This window comes from Macaca nemestrina, chromosome 15 (genome assembly GCF_043159975.1).
Source record: "Macaca nemestrina isolate mMacNem1 chromosome 15, mMacNem.hap1, whole genome shotgun sequence".
Taxonomy (NCBI): Eukaryota; Metazoa; Chordata; class Mammalia; order Primates; family Cercopithecidae; genus Macaca; species Macaca nemestrina.
Genome location: NC_092139.1, coordinates 117598410 through 117613531, shown reverse-complemented (window position 1 = coordinate 117613531; position 15122 = coordinate 117598410). Strand labels below are relative to the sequence as shown.

The 15122-nt window shown below is 57.4% G+C and overlaps 1 protein-coding gene and 1 long non-coding RNA gene across 3 annotated transcripts in view; both read right to left on the bottom strand.

Annotated features, from left to right (window-relative positions):
• Positions 1-6768, bottom strand: part of LOC105489772 (zinc finger BED-type containing 4) — a 36534-nt gene extending 29766 nt beyond the window's left edge. The window contains exon 1 of one of the 2 annotated variants that reach the window (XM_011754860.3): positions 6656-6768. The gene's annotated coding sequence lies outside the window, so the exon portion shown is untranslated. Of the gene's footprint in view, positions 1-2450; positions 2925-6655 lie in introns of those variants that run through there. The other variant, XM_011754858.3, reaches the window with a different exon arrangement.
• A 102-nt stretch (positions 6769-6870) lies between these two features.
• On the bottom strand, positions 6871-11652 carry LOC139358765 (uncharacterized). Its single transcript, XR_011614254.1, has 2 exons — positions 9174-11652; positions 6871-7042 (listed from the first exon to the last, which is right to left on the bottom strand). It is a non-coding gene; the product is annotated as an uncharacterized lncRNA (long non-coding RNA).
• Positions 11653-15122: the final 3470 nt, after the last annotated feature.

The following is a 15122-nucleotide window of genomic DNA, read 5'->3' as shown; positions in this document are numbered from 1 at the left end:
ATGAACTCACAACATCTTAAATACGTATTTTCTAGCTGTGTCCATGAAGAGGGCATTAAGCAATAACAAACACAGTGACCACGTCTACGGCCCGGACGTTGGTGTCCAGATGCCTTTCTGCACGAAAAGGAGCCCAGACACTCCGAAGAAGCAGCTGACGCAGGCCAGGGAAAGCCGTCACCGTGGGCCTCGGACGCTGGGCCAGAAAGGATGCACTCCCAGGACCATGTGCTGAGTGAAAAGGACACAGGGGCCAGCCTGGAAGGTGCTCCCAACTGGTCACATTTATAGCCATTTGAGCATCACAAAACAAAAGGCTTTACTAGATTATGACATGTGAATAAATAAATAAAAGTCCACTAGTCCACCTTGATACTCAAAGACGACAAAGGAAAAGTAAAAACATTTGCCCCCACGGATGTGTCTACTAGACCACCTTCTGCTAAACATTGGTAATAAAGGGAAAGAACTCAGCATTTTCTAAGAGGCAGCAAAGAAGGAAAACATAGATAAAGATAAAGAAAAAAAGGAACAACAGCATACGAAAGTCAAGGTGTTGCTGCCCACGGGTTCTGGGGAGACCAGCAAACAGTATGTGGAAGTCTGATGGAGGAAGGGCGTCCACACACCCTGAGATACCCCCTCATCTAACTTGCCAACTGCGGGGGGCGGGCACACAATTTAAAGGGCCAGCGAGCAAAGATGCATCCGTCCTCATGGGACAGCCTCCGCCCACAGTGCAGCACACAGCATTACCTGCGCCCCAAACATGCCCCCTGCATCAAATCAAGTCTCCCATTGCCAGATCACAGGGGGTGCTCCGGGGGCTCCACACGAAGACAGACATCACAGTCACTGTGACGTGTGGCCCTGCACTCGATTCTGGTTGGGAAAAACAGCTAGTAAGGACGCTGGGGGACAACTGGGGAAGTCGGACCATGGACTGGCTACTGGATGATGCCAAGGGACACAGTTTCGTAGACGCCATCGATCGCGACTGTCGTTAGACAGGAGAATGTCCTTTTCCCTTTCTCAGGAGAAAGAACACTTAGAGAAGTGTCCTGATATCTCCAATTTCCTTCCAGACAGTCCAGCAAGTGCCAGGTGGCAGTGGGTGGCAGTCACAGTAGCTCCAGCTGGGGGCAAGGGACACAGGAGTGCCAACTCCGTAAGTTAGAAACTTTACAATAACCTTCAAACAACGGAAGTATATTCGTTTTCAGCTCAGAGCACACGCGCTCTCAACAGGCTGTCGAGTACACCCAGGGAGTCAAAGAGCTACGTATCAGACTCCGGGCCTGGTTCAGACAGGCATATGGCAGTTTCTCCTCCTGAGGACATAAATTACCATCCGGGCTACACCTGAGAGTAGCCTTCACCTATTCTGAGGGTGCACAGCAGCATCACTGCCACAGATTCCAGCAGGAGCCACGGGCTCACAACAGCTGCTCACACAGAAGCCAACATCCAGGTCTGGGCTAAACTGAGAAGGGGGCTAGGTGCAGTGGCTCATGCCTGTAATCCCAGCACTCTGAGAGGCCAAGGCGGGTGGGTCACCTAAGGTCAGGAGTTTGAGACCAGCCTGGCCAACATGGTGACACTACTAAAAATCCAAACACTGGCTGAGCGCGGTGGCTCACGCCTGTAGTCCTGGCACTTTGAGAGGCCGAGGTGGGCAGACCACGAGATCTAGAGTTCAAGACCAGCCTGGCCAACATGGTAAAACCCCGTCTCTACTAAAAATACAAAAAAAAAAAAAAATTAACCAGGCATGGTGGCACATGCCTGTAATCCCAGGAGACTGAGGCAGAAGAACTGCTTTAACCTAGGAGGCAGAGGTTGCAGGGAGCTGAGATTGCGCCATTGCACTCCAGCCTGGGTGACAGAGCAAGATTCCATCTCAAAACACAAACAAACAAAAATTAGCTGAGTGTGTGCGGTGGCTGGTGCCTGTAATTCCAGCTACTCGGGGGGCTGAGGCAGGAGAATCACTTGAACCCAGGAGGCAGAGGCTGCAGTGAGCCGAGACTGCACCACTGCACTCCAGCTTGGGCGACAGAGTGAGAAGAAATAAACAAACAAACAGAGAAGGGGAACCCAAAGCTAAAGGTCAAAGACAGTGGCAAGGGGTCTGACTCCAGAAGTCCGGAGTCAGAGCTGCTCTGTCAGACGTGCTCAGGAACCCAGGCAAGGCCGTCTTGGAAACAGGGCACCTTCCAAAGCAAGCCAGCAACACACTAAGGTCAGCCGGTCTGAGTTCTGTCCCTGAAATGCTCTGGGTCACACGACAGGGTCACGTGGATTGTTCTGCTGGTAGTTTTGTGGGTCCCCTGTATTTAACACCAGCACCCTCGCCGTGTACCCGTACCATGGGGGTCCGGGCAGTCCCACTAGTGACAGGCCTGACATCGCAACTGTGGCTGAACACTGCTTGGGAGCCTCTCACTTACAGGATGTGGAGCGTGGCTTCTGTGACGGAGTAACCAGAGCTCTCCCAAATGCACATGCTCTCTGCAGCAAACACGTAGAGCAGACACCACCAGGTGGGCCTCGATGAGGGGCAGCTTTGGAGGAACTCAGCCCCTCAGGGTTTGTCTGTGGAGGTGGCGAGGTGGGTGGTGAGGCAGGAAGGGCTGGGGGCCAGGTCCTCCTGACCCTTATCAGGGAGGGGGCTGCATCAGGCACAGCCCCACCCCCAGGGCCAGGCCAGCATCAGCTGTTTCCATTGCACACAGACTTCGCTGGGAAAGACCTGGGCCATGGCTGCTGAAAAGGCTTCATGAGAGGTGGGAAGCTGGCCGGCATTCCAGCGCGGCCTTCACCTCGAATGAGGGATGGGAAGCTGGCCGGGATTCCAGCGCCGCCTTCACCTCGAATGAGGGATGGGAAGCTGGTCGGGATTCCAGCGCCGCCTTCACCTAGAATGAGAGGAGGGAAGCTGGCCGGCATTCCAGCGCGGCCTTCACCTAGAATGAGGGATGGGAAGCTGGCCGGGATTCCAGCGCGGCCTTCACCTAGAATGAGGGATGGGAAGCTGGCCGGGATTCCAGCGCCGCCTTCACCTAGAATGAGAGGAGGGAAGCTGGCCGGCATTCCAGCGCGGCCTTCACAGAATGAGGGATGGGAAGCTGGCCGGCATTCCAGTGCGGGTCATTTAGACTGCATGTCCCCTGAATCCCCAAACAACCTGGGGGAGCTGGGAGGTGGCTTCAGCAGCAGGCCCTTGGGCCAGGCAGGAGGCGCGCACTGGGATGCTGCAAGGCTGCCTCTGCACCTCATGGATGATGCTCTCCTGGGGCTTCTGCCATCGCCCCCAGACCCTTCAGGGCTGGACTCTAACCTCCTCTCCCCATGAGGCCTCCGGAGCACACTTTCCCGAGAAACCGGGATTACCGCTGCTCTCACCTGCCAGTGTTTCTCCTTGAAGCACCTACTGAGCCTTTTTCTCTGGTTTATGCTGCTCCTCACCACCACCATGTTCCCTGAGGCCGGGGCCTTCTTTTAAAACCACCATGGCCCCAGCAGGCAGAGAGGCAGGCACCTCTGTCTCTCCTGCTCCCTCCGCCTCAGAAACGGCAAAGAGCTTATTTTATTCCCAACGACACCTCCCAGAATTTGAACTACCAAAAGCACATATCCAATGATTAGCAAGGAAGCGATCTGAGGTACTGCAGGAGGACAAACCTAGATGCTGAAAAGTGGGGAGCAGGAGAAGGGCCTGGAAGGCTGGGATACAGAGAGGGCCGAACCCCCGAAAGGGGCTGAAGCCACAGAGCAGCTGGTATCCACAGACACTGAAACGGAAAGACAAAACCAAAACACTAAGGGGTGTCACGAGCTAAACCCACACTGACTTTCTTACACAGCCAAATGTAAATAAGAGGGATTCCTACAGGTACATTCTCAGGTCCTGAGATTTAAACAGTGAAGGAAACAACGTTGGTAAGGAAGGGTCAGCTTGGCCTCTACCCCAGGGCTGGGCAGAGCCACACCCAGCAGTTTTACCTGCTCCCTCCTCTCAAAAGACAAGCACCACACCAAAGAGAACCAGACCAGAAGCTAAAGCCAGGCAAAGAAAAAATGCAAAACAAAGCGAAGGGCGGCACTGACCATGGTCACTTACTGCCCGTCATGCCCCCAGCGTTCCACTCCCCAGGGATCCTCACCAGGAATCTGAGACACACACACACCTTTCACTAAAAAAGCTGCTTCTCAGCTCCTTTGCACACACAGAAGTCAGTCCGCTCCCCTAGTCATTTTCTTAGTCTTTCTCCAAGGTGTTATGGGCATACTTTGCACAGCTGAGTCACTCACTGTGGGGGGGGGGAGGGGGGAGGAGGCGACCTTAAAGAGCAGCAGTTTTACACCCGAAACATCGACCACCTTATTCAGGAATTAACTGGATGAGGGTGTGTTGGGGGAGACTGTAACCACCTGTCAAGTGGACCAAAAGTCTTAGGTTTCTTTCCATATAGATTAACTGTGTCCTCACCTCAAAAACTGGGCCCCGTGAAGCTTTTTCAAGATTCACAGAATCTCTCTTAACCTGTGCTAGATCTTTTCTTGAAAAAAAGCCAGTCATGACAAGCAGATATAATCCGTTTAAGGACTACGGGAAGTGTGCATCCTTGTATGAACGTCCCATTGGAAACCCTATGGAATCGAACTCCTGTAAACTTTCCTCTTGCAAGATAACTTTGGTTTTGTTTTTTGTTGTTGTTTTTGAGATGGAGTCTCGCTCTGTCCCCCAGGCTGGAGTGCGGTGGCGCGATCTCCGCTCACTGCAAGCTCCTCCTTCCGGGTCACGCCATTCTCCTGCCTCAGCCTCCCAAGTAGCTGGGACTACAGGCGCCCGACACCACGCCTGGCTAATTTTTTGTATTTTTAGGAGAGACGGGGGTTTCACCGTGTTAGCCAGGATGGTCTCGATCTCCTGACCTCGTGATCCGCCCACCTCAGCCTCCCAAAGTGCTGGGATTACAGGCGTGAGCCACCGCGCCCGCCAAGATAACTTTGTTTAGTAACTGAAATTAATTGATAATCAAAATGTGGCTTATTCATGGCAGTTAAAAAAAAATCCCAACCAAATCCTTCCTAGTCTCAATTTTGTCACCATGACATACACAGAAAATAATAAAAAATATTTCTATGTAAAAAGTCGCAGGGTGCCCTTGCTTTACCAAACTGGCCTCATTATAAGGTCTGAATGGATTTCTAAAAACTATGCACATAATCTGATCAGGGCTAACTTCAAAACAAATAACTTCCCTTTTGACCAACACCAGAACAACAGAAGCTTCTGACGGCTCAGCTTGGCCGGGACGTTTCCACAGCGGTGCCCGGGTCTGCCAGGGCCACCCGGAATACGAAGGCGCAGAAGGGAGCCCGAGGGGCTGCGATTCTCTTAGCAATGAAGACCGTGTGGGTCACACAACGGGACAAAAGAAGAAACAAAACTGACTGCGAGCTCATTTGGGTGTAGGAAAACCACTGCAGTCGAAAAACATTTGAAATTATGGTTCGCAAGGCAAGTTATGTTTTTATTCATTCAATGTGAACGGTCATCCCCAGAACCACGTACAATAACCTGCCTCGGGGCGCGTCGCAAGGACCCATCTGGGCTGAGACATGAAGCAGGGCCCGGGTGGCCCTTCCTGGAGGTGGGACGGGAATGACACATCCAGAGAAGCCCCAGGGACCGGGCTCGCGGGGCAACTCGACGTGGCCGGGACAGCGCGCTCCCGGCGGACCCGGGCGGCGCCCCGAGCCCCGTCCCGTCCGCCCGGAAGCAGCGGCGCGGGCACGTGGGCCAGGCCGGGCGCCGACCCCGGGCACTCGGCCGCTCAGTCGGCGCCGCCCCCCGCGCCAGCTGTCAGGGCCGGGGTCCGCGCGGGGGCGGGTCCGGGGCGGCGCCAGGCGGGGACCCCGAGGCCACGGAGCCGCGCCCCCGCCCGCCTGGCCCCGGCCCCGGCCCGGCGCGGCGCAGACAATGGCGCGGCCCGGCCCGGCCCCGGCGCGGTCCGCGGGGGACGGGGCTCGCGGCGGGCGGCGGGGCGGCGGCGCCCGCGCACTCACCCTCGGCCCGGCCTCTGGGGCGGCTCCCGGCCGGCTGCGGACGACGGCGGCGCGGGCGGACGCTCCATTCATTACCGCGGCTTTGTCTGCCCCCGCGCCCCTCCCGCGGCCCCGCCGCCCGCCGCCCGCCGCCCGCGACGCCGCCGGACGCTGCGCCCCTCCCAGGGCCCCGCGCGGCGCGGGGCGGGGCTGGCCGGGGGCGGGGCCGACTTGGGGGCGGGGTCTACGCGCGCAGGCGCAATGTCCGCGTACCCGCCCCGCCTCGTCCCTGGCCGGGTGGGAGGACGAAGCGGCTGGGGCACTGCCGCTGGGGCGGGGCCGGGCGGAAGACGCAGACACAGTGCGCGCTGCGGCTCCGCCTCCGGGTCTGGGTGGGCAAACTACGCAGGCGCAGTGCGAGCTCTGGCGCGGGGGGGGCGACGGGCAGGGCCCAGGCGCTTTGGCGGGGCGGGGTGCGGCCGCCGCGGTTTGTTCCCGTGGCTTGGCCGTTGGCGGCGGCTCGGCGCGCACTCAACGGCCCACCGCGGGTTTCCGGGATGGCCGGCAGCGCGGGTCCCGGTCCCGCCCCGAATCCCCTTACCTGGCGCGGAGGCCGCTCAGTGCGGTGCGGTTGGGCCCCGTGGGCTGGGACCTAAGCCCTTGAGCCTAAGGCGATCGGGCTCCCGGCGCGGCCCCCCGGGGGCGGGATTAACGCCTAAGCCCCGAGCCGGGTCGGCGGGAGGAGGGCGGCCCTCTGGGCGGGCGCGGGACCGGGACTGGCGGTGCGGAGCGCGCGGGACTCGTCCGCTCTCAGGGTCTGAAGAAAATGTGTACTTTTAATGTGTTATTTCCTAACACAAATGTCTGAGCCGACCAAATAAACTCTGCAGGCTGAATGTGGCCCCGAGGTCCTCCGTTGGTGACACGGCTTTCGGCGTTTTCTCGGCCTGAGTGTGAGAGTGAGACGAGCCCGCGTGGCGGTCACCGGCTAGAGCGGGAGCGTGGAGTTAGCCCGGCCGCCTCTGCCCGGAGCCTGCCCCTGCCCCTGCCCCGGGATGTCCCCCTTCACCCACACGCCGACTGTTCCAAAGTCCATGTCCAGCCTGCAGCCGGGTTCTGTATGGTGCCTGAGCTAAGAATGCTTTTCTCGTTTTTAAGAAGTTGGGGGAGAATTAAAACAGTATTTCAGGATATATGAAAAGTATATGAAATTCAAATATCGGCCGGGCACAGTGGCTTACGCCTGTCATCCCAGCACTTTGGGAGGCCGATGCGGGTGTATCACCTGAGATCAGGAGTTCGAGACCAGCCTGGCCAACATGGAGAAACCCTGTCTCTACTGAAAATTAAAAAAATAATAATAATTAGCCAGACGTGGTGGTGGGCGCCTGTAATCGCAGATACTCGGGAGGCTGAGGCAGAAGAATTACTTGAACCCAGGAGGCAGAGGTTGCAGTGAGCCGAGATTGCGCCATTGCACTCCAGTCTGGGTGACAGCCAGACTCCGTCTCAAAAAAATAAAATAAAATAAAATGTCAGTTTCCTAAGGAGTTCAATTGGAACACCGCCATGCCTGTTCATATAGTTAAAAGGTAAACTGCTTTTACCTTCCACCATAGCTGAGGAACTGAGACAGGGCACTGACACCCAAAAGGGGCTCCCTGTTTCTTTTTGTTTTTTTTTTTACTTTTTCTTTCTTTTTTTTTTTTTTTCTGAGACGAGTCTTGCTCTGTCCCCAGGTTGGAGTGCAATGGGGCAATCTCGGCTCACTGCAACCTCCGCCTCCCGGGTTCAAGCGATTGTCCTGCCTCAGCCTCCCGAGTAGCTGGGACTACAGGCGTGCACCACCACGCCCAACTAATTTGTGTATTTTTAGTAGAGATGGAGCTTCACCATCTTGGCCAGGATGGTCTCCATCTCCTGACCTCGTGATCCGCTTGCCTCGGCCTCCCCCAAAGCGCTGGGATTACAGGCGTGAGCCACTGTGCCTGGCCCGGGGATCATCCCTGTTTCATTCAGAGTGGAGGCCAGTGTTCTCAGGCCTGCTCTGCCCCTGCCATCCCCTCATCAGCTCTGCAGCAGCCCCCGGCCTCCTTGGTGCTTGCTTTGGGGTATTTGCACTGAGTCTTGTCTGCCTGGAATGCTCTTCCCGTCTGCCAGTGTCAAACTCCCAGACGGCTGCCCATATGTCAGCATAGTAGGAGGCTCTCCGGGGCCATGCTCTATGAAGTAACACTTTGCTGTCCTCATCCCCTCTCCGGGCTCTGACACACTATATATGCCTGTGTCATGACTGCCCCTGACAGCCTCCTGCTAGAATCAGAGGGAAGGGGGACTTCTTTGTTGTATGTGCTGAGGGAGTCTGGCCAGTGCGGAGAGCAAGCCCTCCTACGCTTTGTGGAGTAGGTTAATGGGGCCCCACAATTGCCTGGCACTCAGGTGCAGAATTAGAAGATTCCTGGGGCCAAAGAGCAACAGCTCTTCCCAGAGGGACCTGCCAGTGAGTGACTGAGTGCAGGTTGACAGGTCCCTCCTAGTGCCTTCCAACTTGTGCAGGGCAGCCGGTGTGGCCTATTCTCTGGCCCCTCACAGGAAGATACTGTTTTGTGTGTTGGGTGGTCCTTGGACTAAGTGCCCACATGGGACACCCTGGAGCACGGAAGGGCACACTACACGTCATGGGGCCAGGACCCAGCATCAACTGGGACTGTTCCAGCAAGCCAGGACCCCACACCCCCACCAGCTGCAGTCCATTCATTTAATCTTTGATGGGCACTTTCTGTGTGCCCAAGATACAGTATCTTATTTTTTCTTTTCTTTTTTTTTTTAAGTCTGCAAGTGCTTGGTACATGCACAGATGGTATTTATTTGCTGTTTGTCTTAAATTGCATTCTTATGCATCTTATAGAGAGATAAGGAGAAAAAAAATATTTTCTACAGGACCATCCAAACATGTAAGTGGCTTTTCATGGGACAGTTTCCCATTATGGGAAAGACATAAGTCGATTCTCAGTCATCCAGAGTGTCAGTATCTTACTTTTTCATTCATCTGAACCAAAGTGTGACATCCCAGGACCAGGTGTTTTATCTGAGTTCCGTGCACAGACTCTGAGCCCTACCTGTACAGGGCAGTGCGAGTCAGGGGTGCTCAGCACTGAGACAGAAGAGCAGCTGGTGCCCTGGTCCTCTGTCCACTAAGGCTGCAGGTGGACCCACAGCATCTTCTGAAGGCAGGGAGCCCTCCGTACTTGGAGCACTGTGGCCCTGGGGGGTTCGCCCTCATGTGATGTGACCTTGGTTGAGTTTCTTAGCTGTGAATTAAGGTTATGAGCCCAGCTTGGGGGTAAGGCATGGAGCTGATGGTGTCGCATGTGGAAGCAGCTGGGTGACCCCGAGCCCGGTGACCATTGGTCACTGGGGAGGCACAGACCTCGCTGTGGCAGGGTCCTGAGGGCCAGGGCCTCAAAGGAGGGTAGCTGTGTCCCTGGGCCCCGCAGGAGTGAGGGTGTACACCTGCCAGTCCCCTGCCTACAGTGGTGGTGGAGTGGAGCCCCATGGTCCCTTCTGTCTGGAATCTCAGACCTGGCACCCCTCTGCCTTCCTGTGCCTCCCGCCTGCCTTTCAGGGCAGCAAGAATGCTGTGTGCCCCATTGGGGAGGGAGGTGGGGAGGACTCCAGAGCGACCAGGCGGGGGCTGCTGCAGAGGGGATGGCTGCTCTTGGGTGCAGACAAGGGTCGGGTCCTGGGCACCTACTGGTCACTCTCCACCATGATGGGGACCTCACCACGTTGTCCCTCATCCATCTCACCCAACCAACCCAGGCGGAGTGTCCTGAGGGCTTCACCACGCAGCCTGGAAGGGGCAGAGCTGAGGTCACACAGGTCTCGGAAGCCCACGCTGTGGTCCCAGGAGAAGGTTCTGGATGTGGCTCCGGTAAGTGAAAGGTGGACTCACAGCGCTGCGGGAATAAAGGGAAACCACAGGCAGGAGGGAGGCGCATCCAGAATCCGCGGCCACCGGCCTCTCAGACTGTCCTCTGGGGCTGGGTCAGGAGGCTCATCTGAACCCGCGCGTTCATTGGGCCACACCGACCCCAAACCCCTGCATGCCGGCAGGACCCCTGGCTCTCCTGCGCCCACCCCAGCCCTGCTGGCCGCTGGGGCATTTGAGGGATGGTTGCGGGGGTTCGGAGGGTGGAAGGGGCGTTGGGCAACCTCGGTGGGGAGGGGAAGAGGCTTCCCGAGCTCCGTGGACTCCCGCATTAGGGTGGGGAGGCGCTCCGGGTTGGGGAGGGAGGAAAGGAGCCGGGCGCAGGGGCGGCTGTGATCGGGAAGGGGGCAGCTAGACCCCGCTCGGGCTACAGGTTGCGGGATGGAGCGGACGGAAGGAAGGAGCCCTGAGGATGCCGCGGACCCCACGCCTGCCGACCGTCCCCTTCCTTCCTTCCTTCCTTCCTTCCTTCCTTCCTTCCTTCCTTCCTTCCTTCCTTCCTTCCACCCTCTCTACAGAGGCAGCGCGGGGACCCGGCCGGGGTGGGGCTAGGGCGGTGCGCCCCGGAGCCTCCAACCTGGACCCCACCCCGGAGGCGCCGCGACCGCGCTCCCGCCGCCTCCAGGAAGCTGCCCGGATCGCGCCTGCGGCCCGAGGACTCTGTGCCCCGCCGCCTCCCGCCCTGTCCCGCCCCACCGCCTCCCGCCCTGTCCCGCCCTGCAGCTGTCCGCGACCCCACGGCGCCCGTCCCCGTCTCCACCTGCAGTCCCGGACACGCCGCCCATGAGGGAAGCGGGGAGCTGGGATCCCCGAGCCCGGGCGCGGGACACCTCATGGCCCGCACGAACCTTGGTGGTCCGGGCCCCGGCTCCCCCAGAACAACGCCCAGGGCTCGGAGAAACCCCCTGAAGCCGTGGACCCAGACGCTCCCGGGGGACCTCGGTGGGACAGGCAGGGCGGGCGCAGTGGGCTGGGGGACGCGCACTGACCCCGGGCGAACCAGAAACACCCCCACCGGGCACCTCCCCCAGGAATCGCCTACCCACCCCCATTGTTCCCCACCAGGTTTCACCCTCTCACCCTCCCCCCAGGCATCTCCCCCGCTGCATCGCCCCGACGTAGGCATCGCTCCCGACCAGGCATCTCGGCTCTGTCCTGCCCCGGGGGGCCGCAGTCCGCGGGGAAGAAGCGCAGCGAGGCGCCCACACCGGGAAAGTGTTTCCGTGACTCTGCGCGGTTACACTCCGGATGCGTCGCTGCGGGCTCGTGGGCTCGTGGGCTGCAGCCCCCAGCTCCTGTCGGGTGGACTAGCCCCGGGCCCGCGTGGAGCCGCTCGGGCAAGCCCGGCCCGGGAGGGGCGCGGCGCAAGGCGGGGCGGGGCAGGGTCCTAGGTCAGCGCCCAGCCCCAGGCCTAGCCCCCACCGTGCCTCTGTTTCCCCATTCCTGAGAAATCGGAACGCCGGCGGCACCCCCTTCTCCCGGCCGGAGCGTGCGCCCTCCGGATTTCGCCCCTCCGTCCAGGCGGAGGCCCGGGGGTGGGAGCGCGCCGCGGGCCAACTTCCCTAAAGGGGACGGTCTGGAGGGCGCCCAGAAGGGAAGGACCAGGAAGCGCTGGGCTGGAGTCTGGCCCCTTCCTGCGGGGTCGGGGAGGGGGCTGAAGGTGGGGAGAAGACCGGCGGGGCTGCTGGGGGACACCGAGGGAGCGTCTAAGAGGAGAACTCAGGGTGGGCGACGCCGCAGGGGAGTTGCCTGGCAGGGGCGACGGCCTCGGGGAAGTGGAGCTTCTGGCCGAGATCTGCATCTGTGGCCGGGGAGGGAAAGGGTCACAAGGGCAGTGCGCGCCGGGAGGGAAACTCAGACCGGGGGGAAGGGGCTGCGCGGCGGGGCCAGGTGCGTCGGGTGCTGGACAGTGAGCTCCAGGAGCCCGCCGGTGCTCAGGTCAGGCCTTAAGGTTCTGGAGCCGGGGAAGCCGGAACGCGAGGGGGCTAAGGGAACGCGCTGGGAGGGGTGGGGCGGCAGCGGCTCCGGGCTGCGGTGGCCTTGGTTCTGTCTGGGCGCCCACAGGTGGAAAGGGATTTGGAGCTTGTAATCATAGCTGGGACTGCCAGATTTAGTGGATAAAAATACAAAATTGCATGGGACGGGACGGGCGCGGTGGCTCACGCCTGTAATTCCAACACTTTGGGAGGCCGAGGTGGGCGGATCACTTGAGGTCGGGAGTTCGAGACCAGCCTAACCAGCATGGTGAATCCCCCGTCTCTACTAAAAATACAGAATTAGCGGGGTGTGGTGGTGAGCGCCTGTAATCCCAGCTACTCGGGAGGCTGAGGCAGGAGAATCGCTTGAACCCGGGAGGCGTAGGTTGCAGTGAGTCAAGATTGAGCCATCCAGGCTGGATGATGAAAGCGAATCTCTGTCTAAAAAAAAAAAAAAGGCCGGGCGCGGTGGCTCAAGCCTGTAATCCCAGCACTTTGGGAGGCCGAGACGGGCGGATCACGAGGTCAGGAAATCGAGACCATCCTGGCTAAGCCGGTGAAACACCGTCTGTACTAAAAAATACAAAAAACTAGCCGGGCAAGGTGGCGGGCACCTGTAGTCTCAGCTACTCGGGAGGCTGAGGCAGGAGAATGGCCTAAACCCGGGAGGCGGAGCTTGCAGTGAGCTGAGATGGGGCCACTGCACTCCAGCCTGGGCGACAGAGCGAGACTCCGTCTCAAAAAAAAAAAAAAAAAAAAAAATTGCCCAGCACATACTATAGTAAAAAATTATTATCTGGAATTAAAATGTACCTGATTGTACTGTATTTTATCTGGCAACCCTAATCATAACAGGAATGTTGTTCTCTGTACATAGTCCAGTCAACAGCAAAAGTATTTAAAAAGGTAAAAAAACTATTTATGACCACATCCCTAGAAGAATAACTTTAAGAACAATTAGGTGTATATTGCCCAGGGTTTGTGTTTTTCGTTTGTTGTCTTGAGTCAGGGTATTGCTCTGTTGTCCACCCTGGAATGCAGTGGTGTAATCATAGCTCACTGCAGCCTCCACTTCCCAGGCTCAAGCAGTCCTCCCACCTCAGCCTCCTGAGTAGCTGGGAGTACAGGCACCTGGCTAATTTTTGTATTTTTAGTAGAGATGGGGTTTCACCATGTTGCCCAGGCTGGTCTTGAACTTATAGGCTCAAACAGCCTGCCTGCCTTGGGCTCCCAAAGTGCTGGGATTACAGGCATGAGACACTGCACCTGGCATTGCCTAGTCGTTTTTGTTTGTTTGTTTGTTTGTTTGTTTTGAGATGGATTCTTGCTCTGTTGCCCCGCCTGGAGCACAGTGGCACTATCTCTGCTCACTGCAAACTCCGCCTCCCGGGTTCATGTCATTCTCCTGCCTCGGCCTCCCGAGTAGCTGGGACTACAGGCGCCCGCCACTACACCCAGCTAATTTTTATATTTTCAGTAGAGATGGGGCTTCACCATATTGGCCAGGCTGGTTTCAAACTCCTGATCTCATGATCCACTCACCTTGGCCTTCCAAAGTGCTGGGATTACAGGCGTGAGTCACCGCGCCCAGCCGCCTAAGTGTTTTGTTTTGTTTTGTTTTGTTTTCTGATGGAGTCTTGCTCTATCGTCCAGGCTGGAGTGCAGTGGTGCTGTCTCAGCTCCCTGCAAGCTCCCAGGTTCACACCATCTTCCTTCCTCAGCCTCCTGAGTAGCTGGGACTACAGGCGCCTGCCACCACGCCCAGCTAATTTTTTGTATTTTTAGTAGAAACAGGGTTTCACTGTGTTAGCCAAGATGGTCTCAATCGCCTGATCTCGTGATCCACCCACCTCGGCCTCCCAAAGTACTGGAATGACAGGCATGAGCCACTGTACCCGCCCGACATTGCCTAGGTTTTATATATGACCGTAGATTTAAAAAAGAAGGCCAACATGGTGGCTCACACCTGTACTTCCAACACTGGGAGACTGAGATGGGAAGATCACTTGAACCCAGGAGTTTGTGGCTACAGTGTCCATGTCGGCTGTAGTGAGCCAAGATCGTGCCACTGCACTCCAGCCTGGGCAAAAGAATAGTGTATATATATATATATATATATATATATATATATATATTTTAGAGACAGAGTCTTGCTGTGTCCCCCAGGCTGGAGTGCAGTGGCTCAGCGTGGGCTCACTACAGCCTGAATCTCCTAGGCTCAAGGGGTCCTCCCACCTCGGCCTCTGGAGTAGCTGGGATTATAGGTTCGAGCCACTGTGCCTGGCCTAAATGTGTGTCATCTGTATTTCAAACACTTGTTAAAATGCCATTGCTATTCTTCAGGACAACAGCAAAATTCACACCCTGCAGAAACTTAGGAACTACTTACAGAACTTTATAGAGCAGAGGAAGCACCATGGCTGAGGCCTGACTGCTGACCAGGGCGTGGAGTTCTGAGTGCACTCAAGGAACGCAAGGAAGCCAGGCAGGGAGGAAGGGGCCGGCGGAGTCCGACTTCAGCTGCCATCTTGTCTGGTGGCACATCTTGTGATCACAGGTTGTAGGCTCTGTTTCTGGAAGGTTCAGGTACAGCACGAGATTCCACTTGTCTACTTGGCTACGTCCGTGCCTACGGTGCCATGAGGCCAACGGGCGTCACTCAAATTCATGGTCAGCCAAACTCCCACAGCAAAGAATCCTGAACTGAGAATCGAGTTCCTATCCATGGCAAAGCTGCGGACACCCTGAAACTAATCTCTGACCTCATCTGGAATTTCGGGGGCTTTGTTTGCTGAGCCAGTGCACTCGTGGCCACCCTGCAGAAAGCCGTGTGGCACCTCTGGGCTTTGCGCCGTGTCTGTTCTCTTCTCTAAACTGCTGATTTTGCTTAGCAAAGAGCCTCGCCTGCCACTGGTGATGGTGGTGTGGGGTCATTTTGAATGGCTGCCTGACACTGCACAGCACATTCACGCACACAGTCCTGTGGGATTGTGACATAATAAGAAATCGATATTTCGTCTTTGCCCCTGGCTCCTGACACAGAGCTCCTGAAACCAATGCAATTTCCTGGATAATAGGAGCTTCTTCTGTTCTAATGGGGT